The sequence below is a fragment of the Vicugna pacos genome, unplaced genomic scaffold, assembly GCF_048564905.1.
Source record: "Vicugna pacos unplaced genomic scaffold, VicPac4 scaffold_195, whole genome shotgun sequence".
Classification (NCBI taxonomy): domain Eukaryota; kingdom Metazoa; phylum Chordata; class Mammalia; order Artiodactyla; family Camelidae; genus Vicugna; species Vicugna pacos.
Window position 1 is genome coordinate 515,399 of NW_027328874.1, and position 23,937 is coordinate 539,335.

The 23,937-nt window shown below is 45.2% G+C and overlaps 3 long non-coding RNA genes across 4 annotated transcripts; all 3 read left to right on the top strand.

The window, feature by feature from the left end:
- The first annotated feature begins 1,850 nt into the window (after positions 1-1,850).
- On the top strand, positions 1,851-2,825 carry LOC140695319 (uncharacterized). Its single transcript, XR_012071030.1, has 3 exons — positions 1,851-2,097; positions 2,306-2,396; positions 2,660-2,825. It is a non-coding gene; the product is annotated as an uncharacterized lncRNA (long non-coding RNA).
- Positions 2,826-13,384: 10,559 nt separating this feature from the next.
- Positions 13,385-18,623, top strand: LOC140695322 (uncharacterized). 2 transcript variants are annotated; one of them, XR_012071036.1, is made up of 4 exons: positions 13,385-13,543; positions 17,915-17,985; positions 18,194-18,284; positions 18,415-18,623. It is a non-coding gene; the product is annotated as an uncharacterized lncRNA (long non-coding RNA). The 2 variants fall into 2 exon arrangements; XR_012071035.1 differs by lacking the exon at positions 13,385-13,543 and having other exon boundaries at positions 17,755-17,985.
- A 43-nt stretch (positions 18,624-18,666) lies between these two features.
- LOC140695333 (uncharacterized) lies at positions 18,667-23,620 on the top strand. The gene is made up of 3 exons (XR_012071054.1): positions 18,667-18,839; positions 23,210-23,280; positions 23,489-23,620. It is a non-coding gene; the product is annotated as an uncharacterized lncRNA (long non-coding RNA).
- The last annotated feature ends 317 nt before the right edge of the window (positions 23,621-23,937 follow it).

Genomic DNA, 23,937 nt, shown 5'->3' on the forward strand with positions numbered 1-23,937 from the left:
TATGGATGTCACATATCAGGGCCTGCTGGAATGATCCCGCAGACCTTCCTTGTTGTCCTAGGTGCCGTACCGTGCCGGTGCCATCCAAAATGTAGCATCCGCTTTTGGGAGATAGTGCTGAAGGGAATGCTTCATCTTCTCGCGCTGTGGACTTGGACCACTCTCCCTTGTCCTCTCATCCTTGTGGCACGGGTGCACGAAGGCAACCACAGAGTTGTTGCGCATCCTGTGACTCAAACCAAACCATAATCCCAGCCCAGGTTATGAATGTAGCATATCCTAAGGCTTTTCATTCTGATTTCAAATTCAAGGCCCCCTGGATCCCTCAGACCAGATGCACGATATCTCTGATTCAGCCCCACACGTGCTCTATTGGCAAAATTCCCAATTGGTCCCTGGTCCGTCAGATGTACTGGGTGTGGCCATGGGACATATCGGTAATCGCAACCGCGCGACCAGTGTGGTTGATTTATTATTGGTACACAGTTCGGTTTGCTCTCTTGATTCGACCCACCACATCCCACAACGCACTCCAGATCCCTGAGACTCAGCGTGTGCCATCATCCGTAGCTCTATGCCTCACTGGCCATTGCCTCTGCTACCTCAAATTTGGCAGCTGGGATCTTGGTCTCAGAATTAACTGTGGGGATATTTTGCGCTGGTTTCTTTGAGTTCTCTCAGCTAAGCATCTGCTGTGCACTCTTGTAAATCTCAGCACATCACCTTCAAACCCATGTCTCCTGTCCGCTTGAGAGTGTGCGTCCAAGTTAAACAGAGTTTCACCCTTGTTGCTCCATCACCAGGGGTCCGAACCTGCACTGGTTTCCATTCCCTGCTTTGCCTTCTCCTGCTTCCAGGTGTCCTGAGGCCTCATCCTGTCTTTGGGAGTAACAGACCTCTCTTCGGCCAGTGTCCTATGCTAAGGGCTGGGTGAGTGGATGTTTCCATTGCTCTGTACATGGGAGCGAGTGAGTGCAGGTTGCACTTCTTCTCTGCAAACTGGGCATCGATGAATCAACACTATCCAGATACATTTCACAGAAATGTGATATTTGATTAGCTCTTTGTTTCTATACAGCCGTGGTGGGAGGGATTGTCCGAAGACAACTATTTTGACATTGTGTTGATATCCCATTTGCAGTCTTTAAGAAGTTTAATAGAACTCATTTACATGTTTTGGGAGTTATACGAAAATGGAGTTATTTTTTGAAACACACTAAATCGACCTAGAAGCCAGACTTGTCAATTTTGGTAACATTTTGTCAGCTCTACGGAAAAGCTAGACAGATAGAATGCAAACTAGCAGTCCTAACTGTTCAAGGGGTCATGTCAGCTCTTTAAGGTTGAAGCCTCCGAAACCAACAGGAACCATGAAATAACTTTTGGAAACATGGAATAACCCCCAACCTTGGATACACTTGTGCATGTGGTGCCCTGTATCCCAATGACACCTACTGGCCAATGTTGGCATTTCAAGGGGTAACATCCCTCTCTAGGAAAATACAAGAGGAAACAAACCAAATATATACATTTAGGTTTGAATCCAAAAGCACCTAGAGGCATTCTAGCTAGGAGAATCCTGCTGCAGTTATGCTAGTCTATTGAGAACCAGGTGTTTTTCTATCAGTGTTGAGAACGCTTAATCATCCGATCCTGTAGTTTAAAGCCATTTAACGCAACCAAGTCTGCACCCCCATGATATAGTGCCCCCGGGGGCTTGACTCAAGTGAAAGACGATTTACATAAGCTGTGTCTTTAATGTCATTGGCGACTTTTACAGTTCAGTTCACTTTCTGACTTGTACTATTTACCTTCACTGTCTTGAAAAACTGAAGCCTAATACAGATTCATGTTCAGTCAAAGATTCCCCTCACTTACCACACTCCCTTCACCCCAGGGAAGACATAAACACAACATTTGCTGAATCTAGCGGAAGGACATCGTTTCTAGGTGTGAGCTAAGTATTCAATTTTATCTATTTCAGCCGAGACTATTTGACCTTTAAGGTGTTCACTGTTGTTCACAGAGAGTGAAGCTGGAGGAACTCTGATTCTAGGAGGGGCTTGCTCTTCTCGTAATGGCTTCATTGCAGCTCAGGTACTGATCCTTCAAAATGGATGCCTGAGTGGAGGGGAGGCAACGGCAGGTGCTCACTAGCTAGGCCCAAACCTGGGAAAAGGCTTACCTGGGCTTGTTGAATTTTGGTCTGAATGGCTTGGGAATGCCCCTTGGGACGTGTGGATTCTCACGACCTCTTCCAAGAACAGGAGCGTTTTGATCATCTCTGCCATTTCTTCTCCTTCAGACGTCAGGGACCTTGGACCCGTTATTGGAGAAGAGAATTGAGGAACTTCCTCAAGTCCACGATGGCACTCCGTATGTTTGTGCCTGTATCAGTGAGTTTCAATATGTCTCATGAATGTCTTTTGAGCCTGGTATCCTCTACAGCTGTCTCCACGCCAGTATTCTCCATTGAAGCAGAACATCTCTCATCCATGTGTTCGCATCTCTCCTCAATCCGTGCAGCCAGCTTACCGGCCAGCTTCTCTTCGTGTCTCCCCTAAAGTCGACTTCACCAGGACTGGGCAAGTCTGAAAGTACCTCGGAGCCTGACCAGTAAGCTGATGACAGGCTGATCTTCCACTGTCTGCCCTTTCAGGTTCTGGAAACTGACATGTGACCTCATGTCTTTGGGCAGCAGCAGTATCTCGAACTTACACAGCTTCCTGGACCAAAGACCTAAGCCAAGCTCCACAGAGGGCGGCAGCCCCTCCATCACACAGATCCACCCACAGAACTCTGCCCGGTTACCTAGGATCCAACAGCCACAACAAGCCTCGCGGTAAACACCAACATTCCACCTGGAATCCAACCGCTAACTGCCATCCCCAATGGCTGCTGCATCTTGTCAGTGTTGGGGGAGGGGCTGCATCCGACGAGAGGTTCCTAAGGTAAATGTGATTCTACCCACTAGCGTCCCATGGGCCTTTCTTCTTCCCTCTTTCCTTTTGTTCAGAGCTCTATGCACCGTACCAATGGAGGGAAGTGTGTCCCTTTTCAGTTGATGGTTTCACACGTCTTTAAACTTTCTAACAGTTCACAGTACACAGGGACCCACTAAAGGAGACTTATGTTCCTATAATATCCGTACACCCGGAATACATATGCGTCGCCAGATTTCTGCTGAAACACCCACTCTCAGGACATGGATCCATTGGATTCATGGGGGCTGAAATTCCAAGAAATGAAACCAACCCCAATGTGCACTTTGCTGTCGGTCTCTTTTGCACTTAGTACACTTTGGCAGAGCTACTTGCCTTTGTTATAGGCTTCTTACATTTCTTCTCTACGTAGCCTAGAATATGGCATTCCTTCATCCTGTTGGAAGACATACAAGTCTACATCACGGACTAGGAATCCATTTGATTCCAAATCGGCATTAGTGTTAGGTCACGATATGCTCTTATGAATCAAAATTTACGAATATGAATGCACGTTTCTGATTTCCGAATACAAGTGTGCTGAGTACATGCAAGCCACGATACTGGGTCGATGCGTTCTGAATGACCCTTGACCTCACCTTGAGTATTTTCTTTTGAATAATCATGGTTCCCTTTGTATATGTCAGCCAACCATACCATTTTGGTGCTTGTTTGTTGGTTTGATTCTTTGTTGGTCTTCTTCTCGCTTGTTTTGCAAACACGTCAGGACATGCATCTCTCCTTTCGCTTCAAACAGAGTCAAATAAGCTGATTCACTTAAGAGAGTGCTTCCAATCACCTATGATTTCCTGCTTCCCTCTCCCATCTTTAGGGTTTTGATGTCCTCCTTAAGTTCTTCTTCTTTCTTCTCTGCCACACATGCTCTTCTTGCATTTCCAATAATGGTTTCTTCTTTCCATTCCATCTTGCTGCTTTTCTATTCAGGGGAGTTTTCTCAACCTTTCTTTTAGAAAAACTTTTGAACTGCTGAATTCTTTTAAGATTTGCCGGTCTGTAGAATTCTCTAGCTCTGCCGTTATTTGAAATGGTGTTCATGTGGCATAGGCTACCCTAGGTGGCAGCATTTGGCCATTCAGGATATGGTCTGTGTCCTGGCACTCCTCCCTGTCCTGCAATATTGCTGCCGAGATATCAGCTGAAACCCCTCTGGAGGTTTCCTTGTGACTATGTTGTTTCCTCCAGGTGCATTTTAAATCACTCGGATATTCGTGAACTTTGTTGATTTGAATCATACAGCTGCTGGTAGGTCTATTGGGATTCCACCTCCTTCGGATGCTGTGTAATTCCTGAATTCGCATAGATGATTCTTTCTTGGCTTTCAGCAAGTTTCAGTCTGATTTTTCTACAGATAAATTTTCAGACACTTTTTGTTTCTTTATCTCTTGCTTTTCCATCTGGGACTCATGATTTCTATTCTTTCATGCCCTGTCTTAACCCAGGGTTCAACTGCAATGTTTCCATTTGTTGGCACTTTCTTTCCTATGTCTGCTTCTGACCGAGGTTTTTCTCTTCCCCTGTCTTCAGAGTCATTCACGCGTCCCTCTGCATTATCTAGTCTGCTAAGGACTGAATTTTAGCCCTGATATTATCACAACCATTGAGTTTCCTGATATTTTTGGCTCGTGTTGAGACTTTCTCTTCCCCTTTTCTGGTATTCTGCCTTTTGTGATTCTGAGACACTGGTGTTCTTCAGTGTTTTCCTGACCTTCATTTTCAACACTTGTTCTGGATAGCGTTTTGCAGACTAGTTGTTTGAAAGCTTATCTTTTGCGCCTTCAATATCTTTGGAACTGAAAATGGTACTTCCTGTTTCTTTTACTGTTCTTCTTCATCTCTACTGGTCAGGTAATATCAGGTATCTAATGTAGACTTCTAGGGCTTTGTTAATTGAAAATTTTAGACTCTTGTCTCTACGCAATTCCATGGGATTTCTGTGAGGACAATTTCTCCTAGGCATTGATGCCATAACCTGTACCTGTGTGTGTTGTTTGGTATATCTCCAATTGCTGGTGTTGCATTAGTTGTGATGAACAACCCATTCTACTTCGATTAGCATAACTTCATTTTGATTATACTTATCTCACACTTCTGAAAGTGCACAGGACACTTCCTCTTGTGGAAATGAAGCTTCTAAAAGTTCTCAGCTCTGCATTCTTCTCTATGTCATTTTGGAGTGTTTCCAAAACAGCAAACTGAGAGTGCTCTTCTGCTTTTTATTGCCACGGGAATGTCCCAATGAAATGAGTTCTTTCCAGAGCTTCTCTGTCTACAGAAACACCAGTGGAAGCATATCTATGGATGTCACATATCAGGGCCTGCTGGAATGATCCCGCAGACCTTCCTTGTTGTCCTAGGTGCCGTACCGTGCCGGTGCCATCCAAAATGTAGCATCCGCTTTTGGGAGATAGTGCTGAAGGGAATGCTTCCTCTTCTCGCGCTGTGGACTTGGACCACTCTCCCTTGTCCTCTCATCCTTGTGGCACGGGTGCACGAAGGCAACCACAGAGTTGTTGCGCATCCTGTGACTCAAACCAAACCATAATCCCAGCCCAGGTTATGAATGTAGCATATCCTAAGGCTTTTCATTCTGATTTCAAATTCAAGGCCCCCTGGATCCCTCAGACCAGATGCACGATATCTCTGATTCAGCCCCACACGTGCTCTATTGGCAAAATTCCCAATTGGTCCCTGGTCCTGCAGATGTACTGGGTGTGGCCATGGGACATATCGGTAATCGCAACCGCGCGACCAGTGTGGTTGATTTATTATTGGTACACAGTTCGGTTTGCTCTCTTGATTCGACCCACCAAATCCCACAACGCACTCCAGATCCCTGAGACTCAGCGTGTGCCATCATCCATAGCTCTATGCCTCACTGATCATTGCCTCTGCTACCTCAAATTTGGCAGCTTGGATCTTGGTCTCAGAATTAACTGTGGGGATATTTTGCGCTGGTTTCTTTGAGTTCTCTCAGCCAAGCATCTGCTGTGCACTCTTGTAAATCTCAGCACATCACCTTCAAACCCATGTCTCCTGTCCGCTTGAGAGTGTGCGTCCAAGTTAAACAGAGTTTCACCCTTGTTGCTCCATCACCAGGGGTCCGAACCTGCACTGGTTTCCATTCCCTGCTTTGCCTTCTCCTGCTTCCAGGTGTCCTGAGGCCTCATCCTGTCTTTGGGAGTAACAGACCTCTCTTCGGCCAGTGTCCTATGCTAAGGGCTGGGTGAGTGGATGTTTCCATTGCTCTGTACATGGGAGCGAGTGAGTGCAGGTTGCACTTCTTCTCTGCCAACTGGGCATCGATGAATCAACACTATCCAGATACATTTCACAGAAATGTGATATTTGCTTAGCTCTTTGTTTCTATACAGCCGTGGTGGGAGGGATTGTCCGAAGACAACTATTTTGACATTGTGTTGATATCCCATTTGCAGTCTTTAAGAAGTTTAACAGAACTCATTTACATGTTTTGGGAGTTATACGAAAATGGAGTTATTTTTTGAAACACACTAAATCGACCTAGAAGCCAGACTTGTCAATTTTGGTAACATTGTGTCAGCTCTACGGAAAAGCTAGACAGATAGAATGCAAACTAGCAGTCCAAACTGTTCAAGGGGTCATGTCAGCTCTTTAAGGTTGAAGCCTCCGAAACCAACAGGAACCATGAAATAACTTTTGGAAACATGGAATAACCCCCAACCTTGGATACACTTGTGCATGTGGTGCCCTGTATCCCAATGACACCTACTGGCCAATGTTGGCATTTCAAGGGGTAACATCCCTCTCTAGGAAAATACAAGAGGAAACAAACCAAATATATACATTTAGGTTTGAATCCAAAAGCACCTAGAGGCATTCTAGCTAGGAGAATCCTGCTGCAGTTATGCTAGTCTATTGAGAACCAGGTGTTTTTCTATCAGTGTTGAGAACGCTTAATCATCCGATCCTGTAGTTTAAAGCCATTTAACGCAACCAAGTCTGCACCCCCATGATATAGTGCCCCCGGGGGCTTGACTCAAGTGAAAGACCATCCACATAAGCTGTGTCTTTAATGTCATTGGCGACTTTTACAGTTCAGTTCACTTTCTGACTTGTACTATTTACCTTCACTGTCTTGAAAAACTGAAGCCTAATACAGATTCATGTTCAGTCAAAGATTCCCCTCACTTACCACACTCCCTTCACCCCAGGGAAGACATAAACACAACATTTGCTGAATCTAGCGGAAGGACATCGTTTCTAGGTGTGAGCTAAGTATTCAATTTTATCTATTTCAGCCGAGACTATTTGACCTTTAAGGTGTTCACTGTTGTTCACAGAGAGTGAAGCTGGAGGAACTCTGATTCTAGGAGGGGCTTGCTCTTCTCGTAATGGCTTCATTGCAGCTCAGGTACTGATCCTTCAAAATGGATGCCTGAGTGGAGGGGAGGCAAGGGCAAGTGCTCACTAGCTAGGCCCAAACCTGGGAAAAGGCTTACCTGGGCTTGTTGAATTTTGGTCTGAATGGCTTGGGAATGCCCCTTGGGACGTGTGGATTCTCACGACCTCTTCCAAGAACAGGAGCGTTTTGATCATCTCTGCCATTTCTTCTCCTTCAGACGTCAGGGACCTTGGACCCGTTATTGGAGAAGAGAATTGAGGAACTTCCTCAAGTCCACGTTGGCACTCCGTATGTTTCTGCCTGTATCAGTGAGTTTCAATATGTCTCATGAATGTCTTTTGAGCCTGGTATCCTCTACAGCTGTCTCCACGCCAGTATTCTCCATTGTAGCAGAAAATCTCTCATCCATGTGTTCGCATCTCTCCTCAATCCGTGCAGCCAGCTTACCGGCCAGCTTCTCTTCGTGTCTCCCCTAAAGTCGACTTCACCAGGACTGGGCAAGTCTGAAAGTACCTTGGAGCCTGACCAGTAAGCTGATGACAGGCAGATCTTCCACTGTCTGCCCTTTCAGGTTCTGGAAACTGACCTGTGAACTCAGGTCTTTGGGCAGCAGCAGTATCTCGAACTTACACAGCTTCCCGGACCAAACACCTAAGCCAAGCTCCACAGAGGGCGGCAGCCCCTCCATCACACTGATCCACCCACAGAACTCTGCCCGGTTACCTAGGATCCAACAGCCACAACAAGCCTCGCGGTACACACCAACATTCCACCTGGAATCCAACCGCTAACTGCCATCCCCAATGGCTGCTGCATCTTGTCAGTGTTGGGGGAGGGGCTGCATCCGACGAGAGGTTCCTAAGGTAAATGTGATTCTACCCACTAGCGTCCCATGGGCCTTTCTTCTTCCCTCTTTCCTTTTGTTCAGAGCTCTATGCACCGTACCAATGGAGGGAAGTGTGTCCCTTTTCAGTTGATGGTTTCACACGTCTTTAAACTTTCTAACAGTTCACAGTACACAGGGACCCACTAAAGGAGACTTATGTTCCTATAATATCCGTACACCCGGAATACATATGCGTCGCCTGATTTCTGCTGAAACACCCACACTCTCAGGACATGGATCCATTGGATTCATGGGGGCTGAAATTCCAAGAAATGAAACCAACCCCAATGTGCACTTTGCTGTCGGTCTCTTTTGCACTTAGTACACTTTGGCAGAGCTACTTGCCTTTGTTATAGGCTTCTTACATTTCTTCTCTACGTAGCCTAGAATATGGCATTCCTTCATCCTGTTGGAAGACATACAAGTCTACATCACGGACTAGGAATCCATTTGATTCCAAATCGGCATTAGTGTTAGGTCACGATATGCTCTTATGAATCAAAATTTACGGATATGAATGCACGCTTCTGATTTCCGAATACAAGTGTGCTGAGTACATGCAAGCCACGATACTGGGTCGATGCGTTCTGAATGACCCTTGACCTCACCTTGAGTATTTTCTTTTGAATAATCATGGTTCCCTTTGTATATGTCAGCCAACCATACCATTTTGGTGCTTGTTTGTTGGTTTGATTCTTTGTTGGTCTTCTTCTCGCTTGTTTTGTAAACACGTCAGGACATGCATCTCTCCTTTCACTTCAAACAGAGTCAAATAAGCTGATTCACTTAAGAGAGTGCTTCCAATCACCTATGATTTCCTGCTTCCCTCTCCCATCTTTAGGGTTTTGATGTCCTCCTTAAGTTCTTCTTCTTTCTTCTCTGCCACACATGCTCTTCTTGCATTTCCAATAATGGTTTCTTCTTTCCATTCCATCTTGCTGCTTTTCTATTCAGGGGAGTTTTCTCAACCTTTCTTTTAGAAAAACTTTTGAACTGCTGAATTCTTTTAAGATTTGCCGGTCTGTAGAATTCTCTAGCTCTGCCGTTATTTGAAATGGTGTTCATGTGGCATAGGCTACCCTAGGTGGCAGCATTTGGCCATTCAGGATATGGTCTGCGTCCTGGCACTCCTCCCTGTCCTGCAATATTGCTGCCGAGATATCAGCTGAAACCCCTCTGGAGGTTTCCTTGTGACTATGTTGTTTCCTCCAGGTGCATTTTAAATCACTCGGATATTCGTGAACTTTGTTGATTTGAATCATACAGCTGCTGGTAGGTCTATTGGGATTCCACCTCCTTCGGATGCTGTGTAATTCCTGAATTCGCATAGATGATTCTTTCTTGGCTTTCAGCAAGTTTCAGTCTGATTTTTCTACAGATAAATTTTCAGACACTTTTTGTTTCTTTATCTCTTGCTTTTCCATCTGGGACTCATGATTTCTATTCTTTCATGCCCTGTCTTAACCCAGGGTTCAACTGCAATGTTTTCATTTGTTGGCACTTGCTTTCCTATGTCTGCTTCTGACCGAGGTTTTTCTCTTCCCCTGTCTTCACAGTCATTCACGCGTCCCTCTGCATTATCTAGTCTGCTAAGGACTGAATTTTAGCCCTGATATTATTACAACCATTGAGTTTCCTGATATTTTTGGCTCGTGTTGAGACTTTCTCTTCCCCTTTTCTGGTATTCTGCCTTTTGTGATTCTGAGACACTGGTGTTCTTCAGTGTTTTCCTGACCTTCATTTTCAACACTTGTTCTGGATAGCGTTTTGCAGACTAGTTGTTTGAAAGCTTATCTTTTGCGCCTTCAATATCTTTGGAACTGAAAATGGTACTTCCTGTTTCTTTTACTGTTCTTCTTCATCTCTACTGGTCAGGTAATATCAGGTATCTAATGTAGACTTCTAGGGCTTTGTTAATTGAAAAATTTAGACTCTTGTCTCTACGCAATTCCATGGGATTTCTGTGAGGACAATTTCTCCTAGGCATTGATGCCATAACCTGTACCTGTGTGTGTTGTTTGGTATATCTCCAATTGCTGGTGTTGCATTAGTTGTGATGAACAACCCATACTACTTCGATTAGCATAACTTCATTTTGATTATACTTATCTCACACTTCTGAAAGTGCACAGGACACTTCCTCTTGTGGAAATGAAGCTTCTAAAAGTTCTCAGCTCTGCATTCTTCTCTATGTCATTTTGGAGTGTTTCCAAAACAGCAAACTGAGAGTGCTCTTCTGCTTTTTATTGCCACGGGAATGTCCCAATGAAATGAGTTCTTTCCAGAGCTTCTCTGTCTACAGAAACACCAGTGGAAGCATATCTATGGATGTCACATATCAGGGCCTGCTGGAATGATCCCGCAGACCTTCCTTGTTGTCCTAGGTGCCGTACCGTGCCGGTGCCATCCAAAATGTAGCATCCGCTTTTGGGAGATAGTGCTGAAGGGAATGCTTCATCTTCTCGCGCTGTGGACTTGGACCACTCTCCCTTGTCCTCTCATCCTTGTGGCACGGGTGCACGAAGGCAACCACAGAGTTGTTGCGCATCCTGTGACTCAAACCAAACCATAATCCCAGCCCAGGTTATGAATGTAGCATATCCTAAGGCTTTTCATTCTGATTTCAAATTCAAGGCCCCCTGGATCCCTCAGACCAGATGCACGATATCTCTGATTCAGCCCCACACGTGCTCTATTGGCAAAATTCCCAATTGGTCCCTGGTCCGTCAGATGTACTGGGTGTGGCCATGGGACATATCGGTAATCGCAACCGCGCGACCAGTGTGGTTGATTTATTATTGGTACACAGTTCGGTTTGCTCTCTTGATTCGACCAACCACATCCCACAACGCACTCCAGATCCCTGAGACTCAGCGTGTGCCATCATCCGTAGCTCTATGCCTCACTGGCCATTGCCTCTGCTACCTCAAATTTGGCAGCTTGGATCTTGGTCTCAGAATTAACTGTGGGGATATTTTGCGCTGGTTTCTTTGAGTTCTCTCAGCCAAGCATCTGCTGTGCACTCTTGTAAATCTCAGCACATCACCTTCAAACCCATGTCTCCTGTCCGCTTGAGAGTGTGCGTCCAAGTTAAACAGAGTTTCACCCTTGTTGCTCCATCACCAGGGGTCCGAACCTGCACTGGTTTCCATTCCCTGCTTTGCCTTCTCCTGCTTCCAGGTGTCCTGAGGCCTCATCCTGTCTTTGGGAGTAACAGACCTCTCTTCGGCCAGTGTCCTATGCTAAGGGCTGGGTGAGTGGATGTTTCCATTGCTCTGTACATGGGAGCGAGTGAGTGCAGGTTGCACTTCTTCTATGCCAACTGGGCATCGATGAATCAACACTATCCAGATACATTTCACAGAAATGTGATATTTGCTTAGCTCTTTGTTTCTATACAGCCGTGGTGGGAGGGATTGTCCGAAGACAACTATTTTGACATTGTGTTGATATCCCATTTGCAGTCTTTAAGAAGTTTAACAGAACTCATTTACATGTTTTGGGAGTTATACGAAAATGGAGTTATTTTTTGAAACACACTAAATCGACCTAGAAGCCAGACTTGTCAATTTTGGTAACATTTTGTCAGCTCTACGGAAAAGCTAGACAGATAGAATGCAAACTAGCAGTCCTAACTGTTCAAGGGGTCATGTCAGCTCTTTAAGGTTGAAGCCTCCGAAACCAACAGGAACCATGAAATAACTTTTGGAAACATGGAATAACCCCCAACCTTGGATACACTTGTGCATGTGGTGCCCTGTATCCCAATGACACCTACTGGCCAATGTTGGCATTTCAAGGGGTAACATCCCTCTCTAGGAAAATACAAGAGGAAACAAACCAAATATATACATTTAGGTTTGAATCCAAAAGCACCTAGAGGCATTCTAGCTAGGAGAATCCTGCTGCAGTTATGCTAGTCTATTGAGAACCAGGTGTTTTTCTATCAGTGTTGAGAACGCTTAATCATCCGATCCTGTAGTTTAAAGCCATTTAACGCAACCAAGTCTGCACCCCCATGATATAGTGCCCCCGGGGGCTTGACTCAAGTGAAAGACCATCCACATAAGCTGTGTCTTTAATGTCATTGGCGACTTTTACAGTTCAGTTCACTTTCTGACTTGTACTATTTACCTTCACTGTCTTGAAAAACTGAAGCCTAATACAGATTCATGTTCAGTCAAAGATTCCCCTCACTTACCACACTCCCTTCACCCCAGGGAAGACATAAACACAACATTTGCTGAATCTAGCGGAAGGACATCGTTTCTAGGTGTGAGCTAAGTATTCAATTTTATCTATTTCAGCCGAGACTATTTGACCTTTAAGGTGTTCACTGTTGTTCACAGAGAGTGAAGCTGGAGGAACTCTGATTCTAGGAGGGGCTTGCTCTTCTCGTAATGGCTTCATTGCAGCTCAGGTACTGATCCTTCAAAATGGATGCCTGAGTGGAGGGGAGGCAACGGCATGTGCTCACTAGCTAGGCCCAAACCTGGGAAAAGGCTTACCTGGGCTTGTTGAATTTTGGTCTGAATGGCTTGGGAATGCCCCTTGGGACGTGTGGATTCTCACGACCTCTTCCAAGAACAGGAGCGTTTTGATCATCTCTGCCATTTCTTCTCCTTCAGACGTCAGGGACCTTGGACCCGTTATTGGAGAAGAGAATTGAGGAACTTCCTCAAGTCCACGATGGCACTCCGTATGTTTGTGCCTGTATCAGTGAGTTTCAATATGTCTCATGAATGTCTTTTGAGCCTGGTATCCTCTACAGCTGTCTCCACGCCAGTATTCTCCATTGTAGCAGAACATCTCTCATCCATGTGTTCGCATCTCTCCTCAATCCGTGCAGCCAGCTTACCGGCCAGCTTCTCTTCGTGTCTCCCCTAAAGTCGACTTCACCAGGACTGGGCAAGTCTGAAAGTACCTCGGAGCCTGACCAGTAAGCTGATGACAGGCTGATCTTCCACTGTCTGCCCTTTCAGGTTCTGGAAACTGACATGTGACCTCATGTCTTTGGGCAGCAGCAGTATCTCGAACTTACACAGCTTCCTGGACCAAAGACCTAAGCCAAGCTCCACAGAGGGCGGCAGCCCCTCCATCACACAGATCCACCCACAGAACTCTGCCCGGTTACCTAGGATCCAACAGCCACAACAAGCCTCGCGGTAAACACCAACATTCCACCTGGAATCCAACCGCTAACTGCCATCCCCAATGGCTGCTGCATCTTGTCAGTGTTGGGGGAGGGGCTGCATCCGACGAGAGGTTCCTAAGGTAAATGTGATTCTACCCACTAGCGTCCCATGGGCCTTTCTTCTTCCCTCTTTCCTTTTGTTCAGAGCTCTATGCACCGTACCAATGGAGGGAAGTGTGTCCCTTTTCAGTTGATGGTTTCACACGTCTTTAAACTTTCTAACAGTTCACAGTACACAGGGACCCACTAAAGGAGACTTATGTTCCTATAATATCCGTACACCCGGAATACATATGCGTCGCCTGATTTCTGCTGAAACACCCACTCTCAGGACATGGATCCATTGGATTCATGGGGGCTGAAATTCCAAGAAATGAAACCAACCCCAATGTGCACTTTGCTGTCAGTCTCTTTTGCACTTAGTACACTTTGGCAGAGCTACTTGCCTTTGTTATAGGCTTCTTACATTTCTTCTCTACGTAGCCTAGAATATGGCATTCCTTCATCCTGTTGGAAGACATACAAGTCTACATCACGGACTAGGAATCCATTTGATTCCAAATCGGCATTAGTGTTAGGTCACGATATGCTCTTATGAATCAAAATTTACGAATATGAATGCACGCTTCTGATTTCCGAATACAAGTGTGCTGAGTACATGCAAGCCACGATACTGGGTCGATGCGTTCTGAATGACCCTTGACCTCACCTTGAGTATTTTCTTTTGAATAATCATGGTTCCCTTTGTATATGTCAGCCAACCATACCATTTTGGTGCTTGTTTGTTGGTTTGATTCTTTGTTGGTCTTCTTCTCGCTTGTTTTGCAAACACGTCAGGCCATGCATCTCTCCTTTCGCTTCAAACAGAGTCAAATAAGCTGATTCACTTAAGAGAGTGCTTCCAATCACCTATGATTTCCTGCTTCCCTCTCCCATCTTTAGGGTTTTGATGTCCTCCTTAAGTTCTTCTTCTTTCTTCTCTGCCACACATGCTCTTCTTGCATTTCCAATAATGGTTTCTTCTTTCCATTCCATCTTGCTGCTTTTCTATTCAGGGGAGTTTTCTCAACCTTTCTTTTAGAAAAACTTTTGAACTGCTGAATTCTTTTAAGATTTGCCGGTCTGTAGAATTCTCTAGCTCTGCCGTTATTTGAAATGGTGTTCATGTGGCATAGGCTACCCTAGGTGGCAGCATTTGGCCATTCAGGATATGGTCTGTGTCCTGGCACTCCTCCCTGTCCTGCAATATTGCTGCCGAGATATCAGCTGAAACCCCTCTGGAGGTTTCCTTGTGACTATGTTGTTTCCTCCAGGTGCATTTTAAATCACTCGGATATTCGTGAACTTTGTTGATTTGAATCATACAGCTGCTGGTAGGTCTATTGGGATTCCACCTCCTTCGGATGCTGTGTAATTCCTGAATTCGCATAGATGATTCTTTCTTGGCTTTCAGCAAGTTTCAGTCTGATTTTTCTACAGATAAATTTTCAGACACTTTTTGTTTCTTTATCTCTTGCTTTTCCATCTGGGACTCATGATTTCTATTCTTTCATGCCCTGTCTTAACCCAGGGTTCAACTGCAATGTTTCCATTTGTTGGCACTTGCTTTCCTATGTCTGCTTCTGACCGAGGTTTTTCTCTTCCCCTGTCTTCACAGTCATTCACGCGTCCCTCTGCATTATCTAGTCTGCTAAGGACTGAATTTTAGCCCTGATATTATCACAACCATTGAGTTTCCTGATATTTTTGGCTCGTGTTGAGACTTTCTCTTCCCCTTTTCTGGTATTCTGCCTTTTGTGATTCTGAGACACTGGTGTTCTTCAGTGTTTTCCTGACCTTCATTTTCAACACTTGTTCTGGATAGCGTTTTGCAGACTAGTTGTTTGAAAGCTTATCTTTTGCGCCTTCAATATCTTTGGAACTGAAAATGGTACTTCCTGTTTCTTTTACTGTTCTTCTTCATCTCTACTGGTCAGGTAATATCAGGTATCTAATGTAGACTTCTAGGGCTTTGTTAATTGAAAATTTTAGACTCTTGTCTCTACGCAATTCCATGGGATTTCTGTGAGGACAATTTCTCCTAGGCATTGATGCCATAACCTGTACCTGTGTGTGTTGTTTGGTATATCTCCAATTGCTGGTGTTGCATTAGTTGTGATGAACAACCCATTCTACTTCGATTAGCATAACTTCATTTTGATTATACTTATCTCACACTTCTGAAAGTGCACAGGACACTTCCTCTTGTGGAAATGAAGCTTCTAAAAGTTCTCAGCTCTGCATTCTTCTCTATGTCATTTTGGAGTGTTTCCAAAACAGCAAACTGAGAGTGCTCTTCTGCTTTTTATTGCCACGGGAATGTCCCAATGAAATGAGTTCTTTCCAGAGCTTCTCTGTCTACAGAAACACCAGTGGAAGCATATCTATGGATGTCACATATCAGGGCCTGCTGGAAAGATCCCGCAGACCTTCCTTGTTGTCCTAGGTGCCGTACCGTGCCGGTGCCATCCAAAATGTAGCATCCGCTTTTGGGAGATAGTGCTGAAGGGAATGCTTCCTCTTCTCGCGCTGTGGACTTGGACCACTCTCCCTTGTCCTCTCATCCTTGTGGCACGGGTGCACGAAGGCAACCACAGAGTTGTTGCGCATCCTGTGACTCAAACCAAACCATAATCCCAGCCCAGGTTATGAATGTAGCATATCCTAAGGCTTTTCATTCTGATTTCAAATTCAAGGCCCCCTGGATCCCTCAGACCAGATGCATGATATCTCTGATTCAGCCCCACACGTGCTCTATTGGCAAAATTCCCAATTGGTCCCTGGTCCTGCAGATGTACTGGGTGTGGCCATGGGACATATCGGTAATCGCAACCGCGCGACCAGTGTGGTTGATTTATTATTGGTACACAGTTCGGTTTGCTCTCTTGATTCGACCCACCACATCCCACAATGCACTCCAGATCCCTGAGACTCAGCGTGTGCCATCATCCGTAGCTCTATGCCTCACTGACCATTGCCTCTGCTACCTCAAATTTGGCAGCTTGGATCTTGGTCTCAGAATTTACTGTGGGGATATTTTGTGCTGGATTCTTTGAGTTCTCTCAGCCAAGCATCTGCTGTGCACTCTTGTAAATCTCAGCACATCACCTTCAAACCCATGTCTCCTGTCCGCTTGAGAGTGTGCGTCCAAGTTAAACAGAGTTTCACCCTTGTTGCTCCATCACCAGGGGTCCGAACCCGCACTGGTTTCCATTCCCTGCTTTGCATTCTCCTGCTTCCAGGTGTCCTGAGGCCTCATCCTGTCTTTGGGAGTAACAGACCTCTCTTCGGCCAGTGTCCTATGCTAAGGGCTGGGTGAGTGGATGTTTCCATTGCTCTGTACATGTGATCGAGTGAGTGCAGGTTGCATTTCTTCTCTGCCAACTGGGAATCGATGAATCAACACTATCCAGATACATTTCACAGAAATGTGATATTTGCATAGCTCTTTGCTTCTATACAGCCGTGGTGGGAGGGATTGTCCGAAGACAAGTATTTTTGACATTGTGTTGATATCCCATTTGCAGTCTTTAAGAAGTTTAACAGAACTCATTTACATGTTTTGGGAGTTATACGAAAATGGAGTTATTTTTTGAAACACACTAAATCGACCTAGAAGCCAGACTTGTCAATTTTGGTAACATTTTGTCAGCTCTACGGAAAAGCTAGACAGATAGAATGCAAACTAGCAGCCCAAACTGTTCAAGGGGTCATGTCAGCTCTTTAAGGTTGAAGCCTCCGAAACCAACAGGAACCATGAAATAACTTTTGGAAACATGGAATAACCCCCAACCTTGGATACACTTGTGCATGTGGTGCCCTGTATCCCAATGACACCTACTGGCCAATGTTGGCATTTCAAGGGGTAACATCCCTCTCTAGGAATATACAAGAGGAAACAAACCAAATATATACATTTAGGTTTGAATCCAAAAGCACCTAGAGGCATTCTAGCTAGGAGAATCCTGCTGCAGTTATGCTAGTCTATTGAGAACCAGGTGTTTTTCTATCAGTGTTGAGAACGCTTAATCATCCGATCCTGTAGTTTAAAGCCATTTAACGCAACCAAGTCTGCACCCCCATGATATAGTGCCCCCGGGGGCTTGACTCAAGTGATAGACGATCCACATAAGCTGTGTCTTTAATGTCATTGGCGACTTTTACAGTTCAGTTCACTTTCTGACTTGTACTATTTACCTTCACTGTCTTGAAAAACTGAAGCCTAATACAGATTCATGTTCAGTCAATGATTCCCCTCACTTACCACACTCCCTTCACCCCAGGGAAGACATAAACACAACATTTGCTGAATCTAGCGGAAGGACATCGTTTCTAGGTGTGAGCTAAGTATTCAATTTTATCTATTTCAGCCGAGACTATTTGACCTTTAAGGTGTTCACTGTTGTTCACAGAGAGTGAAGCTGGAGGAACTCTGATTCTAGGAGGGGCTTGCTCTTCTCGTAATGGCTTCATTGCAGCTCAGGTACTGATCCTTCAAAATGGATGCCTGAGTGGAGGGGAGGCAAGGGCAAGTGCTCACTAGCTAGGCCCAAACCTGGGAAAAGGCTTACCTGGGCTTGTTGAATTTTGGTCTGAATGGTTTGGGAATGCCCCTTGGGACGTGTGGATTCTCACGACCTCTTCCAAGAACAGGAGCGTTTTGATCATCTCTGCCATTTCTTCTCTTTCAGACGTCAGGGACCTTGGACCCGTTATTGGAGAAGAGAATTGAGGAACTTCCTCAAGTCCACGTTGGCACTCCGTATGTTTCTGCCTGTATCAGTGAGTTTCAATATGTCTCATGAATGTCTTTTGAGCCTGGTATCCTCTACAGCTGTCTCCACGCCAGTATTCACCATTGTAGCAGAACATCTCTCATCCATGTGTTCGCATCTCTCCTCAATCCATGCAGCCAGCTTACCGGCCAGCTTCTCTTCGTGTCTCCCCTAAAGTCGACTTCACCAGGACTGGGCAAGTCTGAAAGTACCTCGGAGCCTGACCAGTAAGCTGATGACAGGCAGATCTTCCACTGTCTGCCCTTTCAGGTTCTGGAAACTGACATGTGACCTCAGGTCTTTGGGCAGCAGCAGTATCTCGAACTTACACAGCTTCCCGGACCAAAGACCTAAGCCAAGCTCCACAGAGGGCGGCAGCCCCTCCATCACACTGATCCACCCACAGAACTCTGCCCGGTTACCTAGGATCCAACAGCCACAACAAGCCTCGCGGTAAACACCAACATTCCACCTGGAATCCAACCGCTAACTGCCATCCCCAATGGCTGCTGCATCTTGTCAGTGTTGGGGGAGGGGCTGCATCCGACGAGAGGTTCCTAAGGTAAATGTGATTCTACCCACTAGCGTCCCATGGGCCTTTCTTCTTCCCTCTTTCCTTTTGTTCAGAGCTCTATGCACCGTACCAATGGAGGGAAGTGTGTCCCTTTTCAGTTGATGGTTTCACACGTCTTTAAACTTTCTAACAGTTCACAGTACACAGGGACCCACTAAAGGAGACTTATGTTCCTATAATATCCGTACACCCGGAATACATATGCGTCGCCTGATTTCTGCTGAAACACCCACTCTCAGGACATGGATCCATTGGATTCATGGGGGCTGAAATTCCAAGAAATGAAACCAACCCCAATGTGCACTTTGCTGTCGGTCTCTTTTGCACTTAGTACACTTTGGCAGAGCTACTTGCCTTTGTTATAGGCTTCTTACATTTCTTCTCTACGTAGCCTAGAATATGGCATTCCTTCATCCTGTTGGAAGACATACAAGTCTACATCACGGACTAGGAATCCATTTGATTCCAAATCGGCATTAGTGTTAGGTCACGATATGCTCTTATGAATCAAAATTTACGAATATGAATGCACGCTTCTGATTTCCGAATACAAGTGTGCTGAGTACATGCAAGCCACGATACTGGGTCGATGCGTTCTGAATGACCCTTGACCTCACCTTGAGTATTTTCTTTTGAATAATCATGGTTCCCTTTGTATATGTCAGCCAACCATACCATTTTGGTGCTTGTTTGTTGGTTTGATTCTTTGTTGGTCTTCTTCTCGCTTGTTTTGCAAACACGTCAGGCCATGCATCTCTCCTTTCGCTTCAAACAGAGTCAAATAAGCTGATTCACTTAAGAGAGTGCTTCCAATCACCTATGATTTCCTGCTTCCCTCTCCCATCTTTAGGGTTTTGATGTCCTCCTTAAGTTCTTCTTCTTTCTTCTCTGCCACACATGCTCTTCTTGCATTTCCAATAATGGTTTCTTCTTTCCATTCCATCTTGCTGCTTTTCTATTCAGGGGAGTTTTCTCAACCTTTCTTTTAGAAAAACTTTTGAACTGCTGAATTCTTTTAAGATTTGCCGGTCTGTAGAATTCTCTAGCTCTGCCGTTATTTGAAATGGTGTTCATGTGGCATAGGCTACCCTAGGTGGCAGCATTTGGCCATTCAGGATATGGTCTGTGTCCTGGCACTCCTCCCTGTCCTGCAATATTGCTGCCGAGATATCAGCTGAAACCCCTCTGGAGGTTTCCTTGTGACTATGTTGTTTCCTCCAGGTGCATTTTAAATCACTCGGATATTCGTGAACTTTGTTGATTTGAATCATACAGCTGCTGGTAGGTCTATTGGGATTCCACCTCCTTCGGATGCTGTGTAATTCCTGAATTCGCATAGATGATTCTTTCTTGGCTTTCAGCAAGTTTCAGTCTGATTTTTCTACAGATAAATTTTCAGACACTTTTTGTTACTTTATCTCTTGCTTTTCCATCTGGGACTCATGATTTCTATTCTTTCATGCCCTGTCTTAACCCAGGGTTCAACTGCAATGTTTCCATTTGTTTGCACTTGCTTTCCTATGTCTGCTTCTGACCGAGGTTTTTCTCTTCCCCTGTCTTCACAGTCATTCACGCGTCCCTCTGCATTATCTAGTCTGCTAAGGACTGAATTTTAGCCCTGATATTATCACAACCATTGAGTTTCCTGATATTTTTGGCTCGTGTTGAGACTTTCTCTTCCCCTTTTCTGGTATTCTGCCTTTTGTGATTCTGAGACACTGGTGTTCTTCAGTGTTTTCCTGACCTTCATTTTCAACACTTGTTCTGGATAGCGTTTTGCAGACTAGTTGTTTGAAAGCTTATCTTTTGCGCCTTCAATATCTTTGGAACTGAAAATGGTACTTCCTGTTTCTTTTACTGTTCTTCTTCATCTCTACTGGTCAGGTAATATCAGGTATCTAATGTAGACTTCTAGGGCTTTGTTAATTGAAAATTTTAGACTCTTGTCTCTACGCAATTCCATGGGATTTCTGTGAGGACAATTTCTCCTAGGCATTGATGCCATAACCTGTACCTGTGTGTGTTGTTTGGTATATCTCCAATTGCTGGTGTTGCATTAGTTGTGATGAACAACCCATTCTACTTCGATTAGCATAACTTCATTTTGATTATACTTATCTCACACTTCTGAAAGTGCACAGGACACTTCCTCTTGTGGAAATGAAGCTTCTAAAAGTTCTCAGCTCTGCATTCTTCTCTATGTCATTTTGGAGTGTTTCCAAAACAGCAAACTGAGAGTGCTCTTCTGCTTTTTATTGCCACGGGAATGTCCCAATGAAATGAGTTCTTTCCAGAGCTTCTCTGTCTACAGAAACACCAGTGGAAGCATATCTATGGATGTCACATATCAGGGCCTGCTGGAATGATCCTGCAGACCTTCCTTGTTGTCCTAGGTGCCGTACCGTGCCGGTGCCATCCAAAATGTAGCATCCACTTTTGGGAGATAGTGCTGAAGGGAATGCTTCCTCTTCTCGCGCTGTGGACTTGGACCACTCTCCCTTGTCCTCTCATCCTTATGGCACGGGTGCACGAAGGCAACCACAGAGTTGTTGCGCATCCTGTGACTCAAACCAAACCATAATCCCAGCCCAGGTTATGAATGTAGCATATCCTAAGGCTTTTCATTCTGATTTCAAATTCAAGGCCCCCTGGATCCCTCAGACCAGATGCACGATATCTCTGATTCAGCCCCACACGTGCTCTATTGGCAAAATGCCCAATTGGTCCCTGGTCCTGCAGATGTACTGGGTGTGGCCATGGGACATATCGGTAATCGCAACCGCGCGACCAGTGTGGTTGATTTATTATTGGTACACAGTTCGGTTTGCTCTCTTGATTCGACCCACCACATCCCACAACGCACTCCAGATCCCTGAGACTCAGCGTGTGCCATCATCCGTAGCTCTATGCCTCACTGACCATTGCCTCTGCTACCTCAAATTTGGCAGCTGGGATCTTGGTCTCAGAATTAACTGTGGGGATATTTTGCGCTGGTTTCTTTGAGTTCTCTCAGCCAAGCATCTGCTGTGCACTCTTGTAAATCTCAGCACATCACCTTCAAACCCATGTCTCCTGTCCGCTTGAGAGTGTGCGTCCAAGTTAAACAGAGTTTCACCCTTGTTGCTCCATCACCAGGGGTCCGAACCTGCACTGGTTTCCATTCCCTGCTTTGCCTTCTCCTGCTTCCAGGTGTCCTGAGGCCTCATCCTGTCTTTGGGAGTAACAGACCTCTCTTCGGCCAGTGTCCTATGCTAAGGGCTGGGTGAGTGGATGTTTCCATTGCTCTGTACATGGGAGCGAGTGAGTGCAGGTTGCACTTCTTCTCTGCCAACTGGGCATCGATGAATCAACACTATCCAGATACATTTCACAGAAATGTGATATTTGCTTAGCTCTTTGTTTCTATACAGCCGTGGTGGGAGGGATTGTCCGAAGACAACTATTTTGACATTGTGTTGATATCCCATTTGCAGTCTTTAAGAAGTTTAACAGAACTCATTTACATGTTTTGGGAGTTATACGAAAATGGAGTTATTTTTTGAAACACACTAAATCGACCTAGAAGCCAGACTTGTCAATTTTGGTAACATTGTGTCAGCTCTACGGAAAAGCTAGACAGATAGAATGCAAACTAGCAGTCCAAACTGTTCAAGGGTTCATGTCAGCTCTTTAAGGTTGAAGCCTCCGAAACCAACAGGAACCATGAAATAACTTTTGGAAACATGGAGTAACCCCCAACCTTGGATACACTTGTGCATGTGGTGCCCTGTATCCCAATGACACCTACTGGCCAATGTTGGCATTTCAAGGGGTAACATCCCTCTCTAGGAAAATACAAGAGGAAACAAACCAAATATATACATTTAGGTTTGAATCCAAAAGCACCTAGAGGCATTCTAGCTAGGAGAATCCTGCTGCAGTTATGCTAGTCTATTGAGAACCAGGTGTTTTTCTATCAGTGTTGAGAACGCTTAATCATCCGATCCTGTAGTTTAAAGCCATTTAACGCAACCAAGTCTGCACCCCCATGATATAGTGCCCCCGGGGGCTTGACTCAAGTGATAGACGATCCACATAAGCTGTGTCTTTAATGTCATTGGCGACTTTTACAGTTCAGTTCACTTTCTGACTTGTACTATTTACCTTCACTGTCTTGAAAAACTGAAGCCTAATACAGATTCATGTTCAGTCAAAGATTCCCCTCACTTACCACACTCCCTTCACCCCAGGGAAGACATAAACACAACATTTGCTGAATCTAGCGGAAGGACATCGTTTCTAGGTGTGAGCTAAGTATTCAATTTTATCTATTTCAGCCGAGACTATTTGACCTTTAAGGTGTTCACTGTTGTTCACAGAGAGTGAAGCTGGAGGAACTCTGATTCTAGGAGGGGCTTGCTCTTCTCGTAATGGCTTCATTGCAGCTCAGGTACTGATCCTTCAAAATGGATGCCTGAGTGGAGGGGAGGCAAGGGCAAGTGCTCACTAGCTAGGCCCAAACCTGGGAAAAGGCTTACCTGGGCTTGTTGAATTTTGGTCTGAATGGCTTGGGAATGCCCCTTGGGACGTGTGGATTCTCACGACCTCTTCCAAGAACAGGAGCGTTTTGATCATCTCTGCCATTTCTTCTCCTTCAGACGTCAGGGACCTTGGACCCGTTATTGGAGAAGAGAATTGAGGAACTTCCTCAAGTCCACGTTGGCACTCCGTATGTTTCTGCCTGTATCAGTGAGTTTCAATATGTCTCATGAAAGTCTTTTGAGCCTGGTATCCTCTACAGCTGTCTCCACGCCAGTATTCTCCATTGTAGCAGAACATCTCTCATCCATGTGTTCGCATCTCTCCTCAATCCGTGCAGCCAGCTTACCGGCCAGCTTCTCTTTGTGTCTCCCCTAAAGTCGACTTCACCAGGACTGGGCAAGTCTGAAAGTACCTCGGAGCCTGACCAGTAAGCTGATGACAGGCAGATCTTCCACTGTCTGCCCTTTCAGGTTCTGGAAACTGACCTGTGACCTCAGGTCTTTGGGCAGCAGCAGTATCTCGAACTTACACAGCTTCCCGGACCAAAGACCTAAGCCAAGCTCCA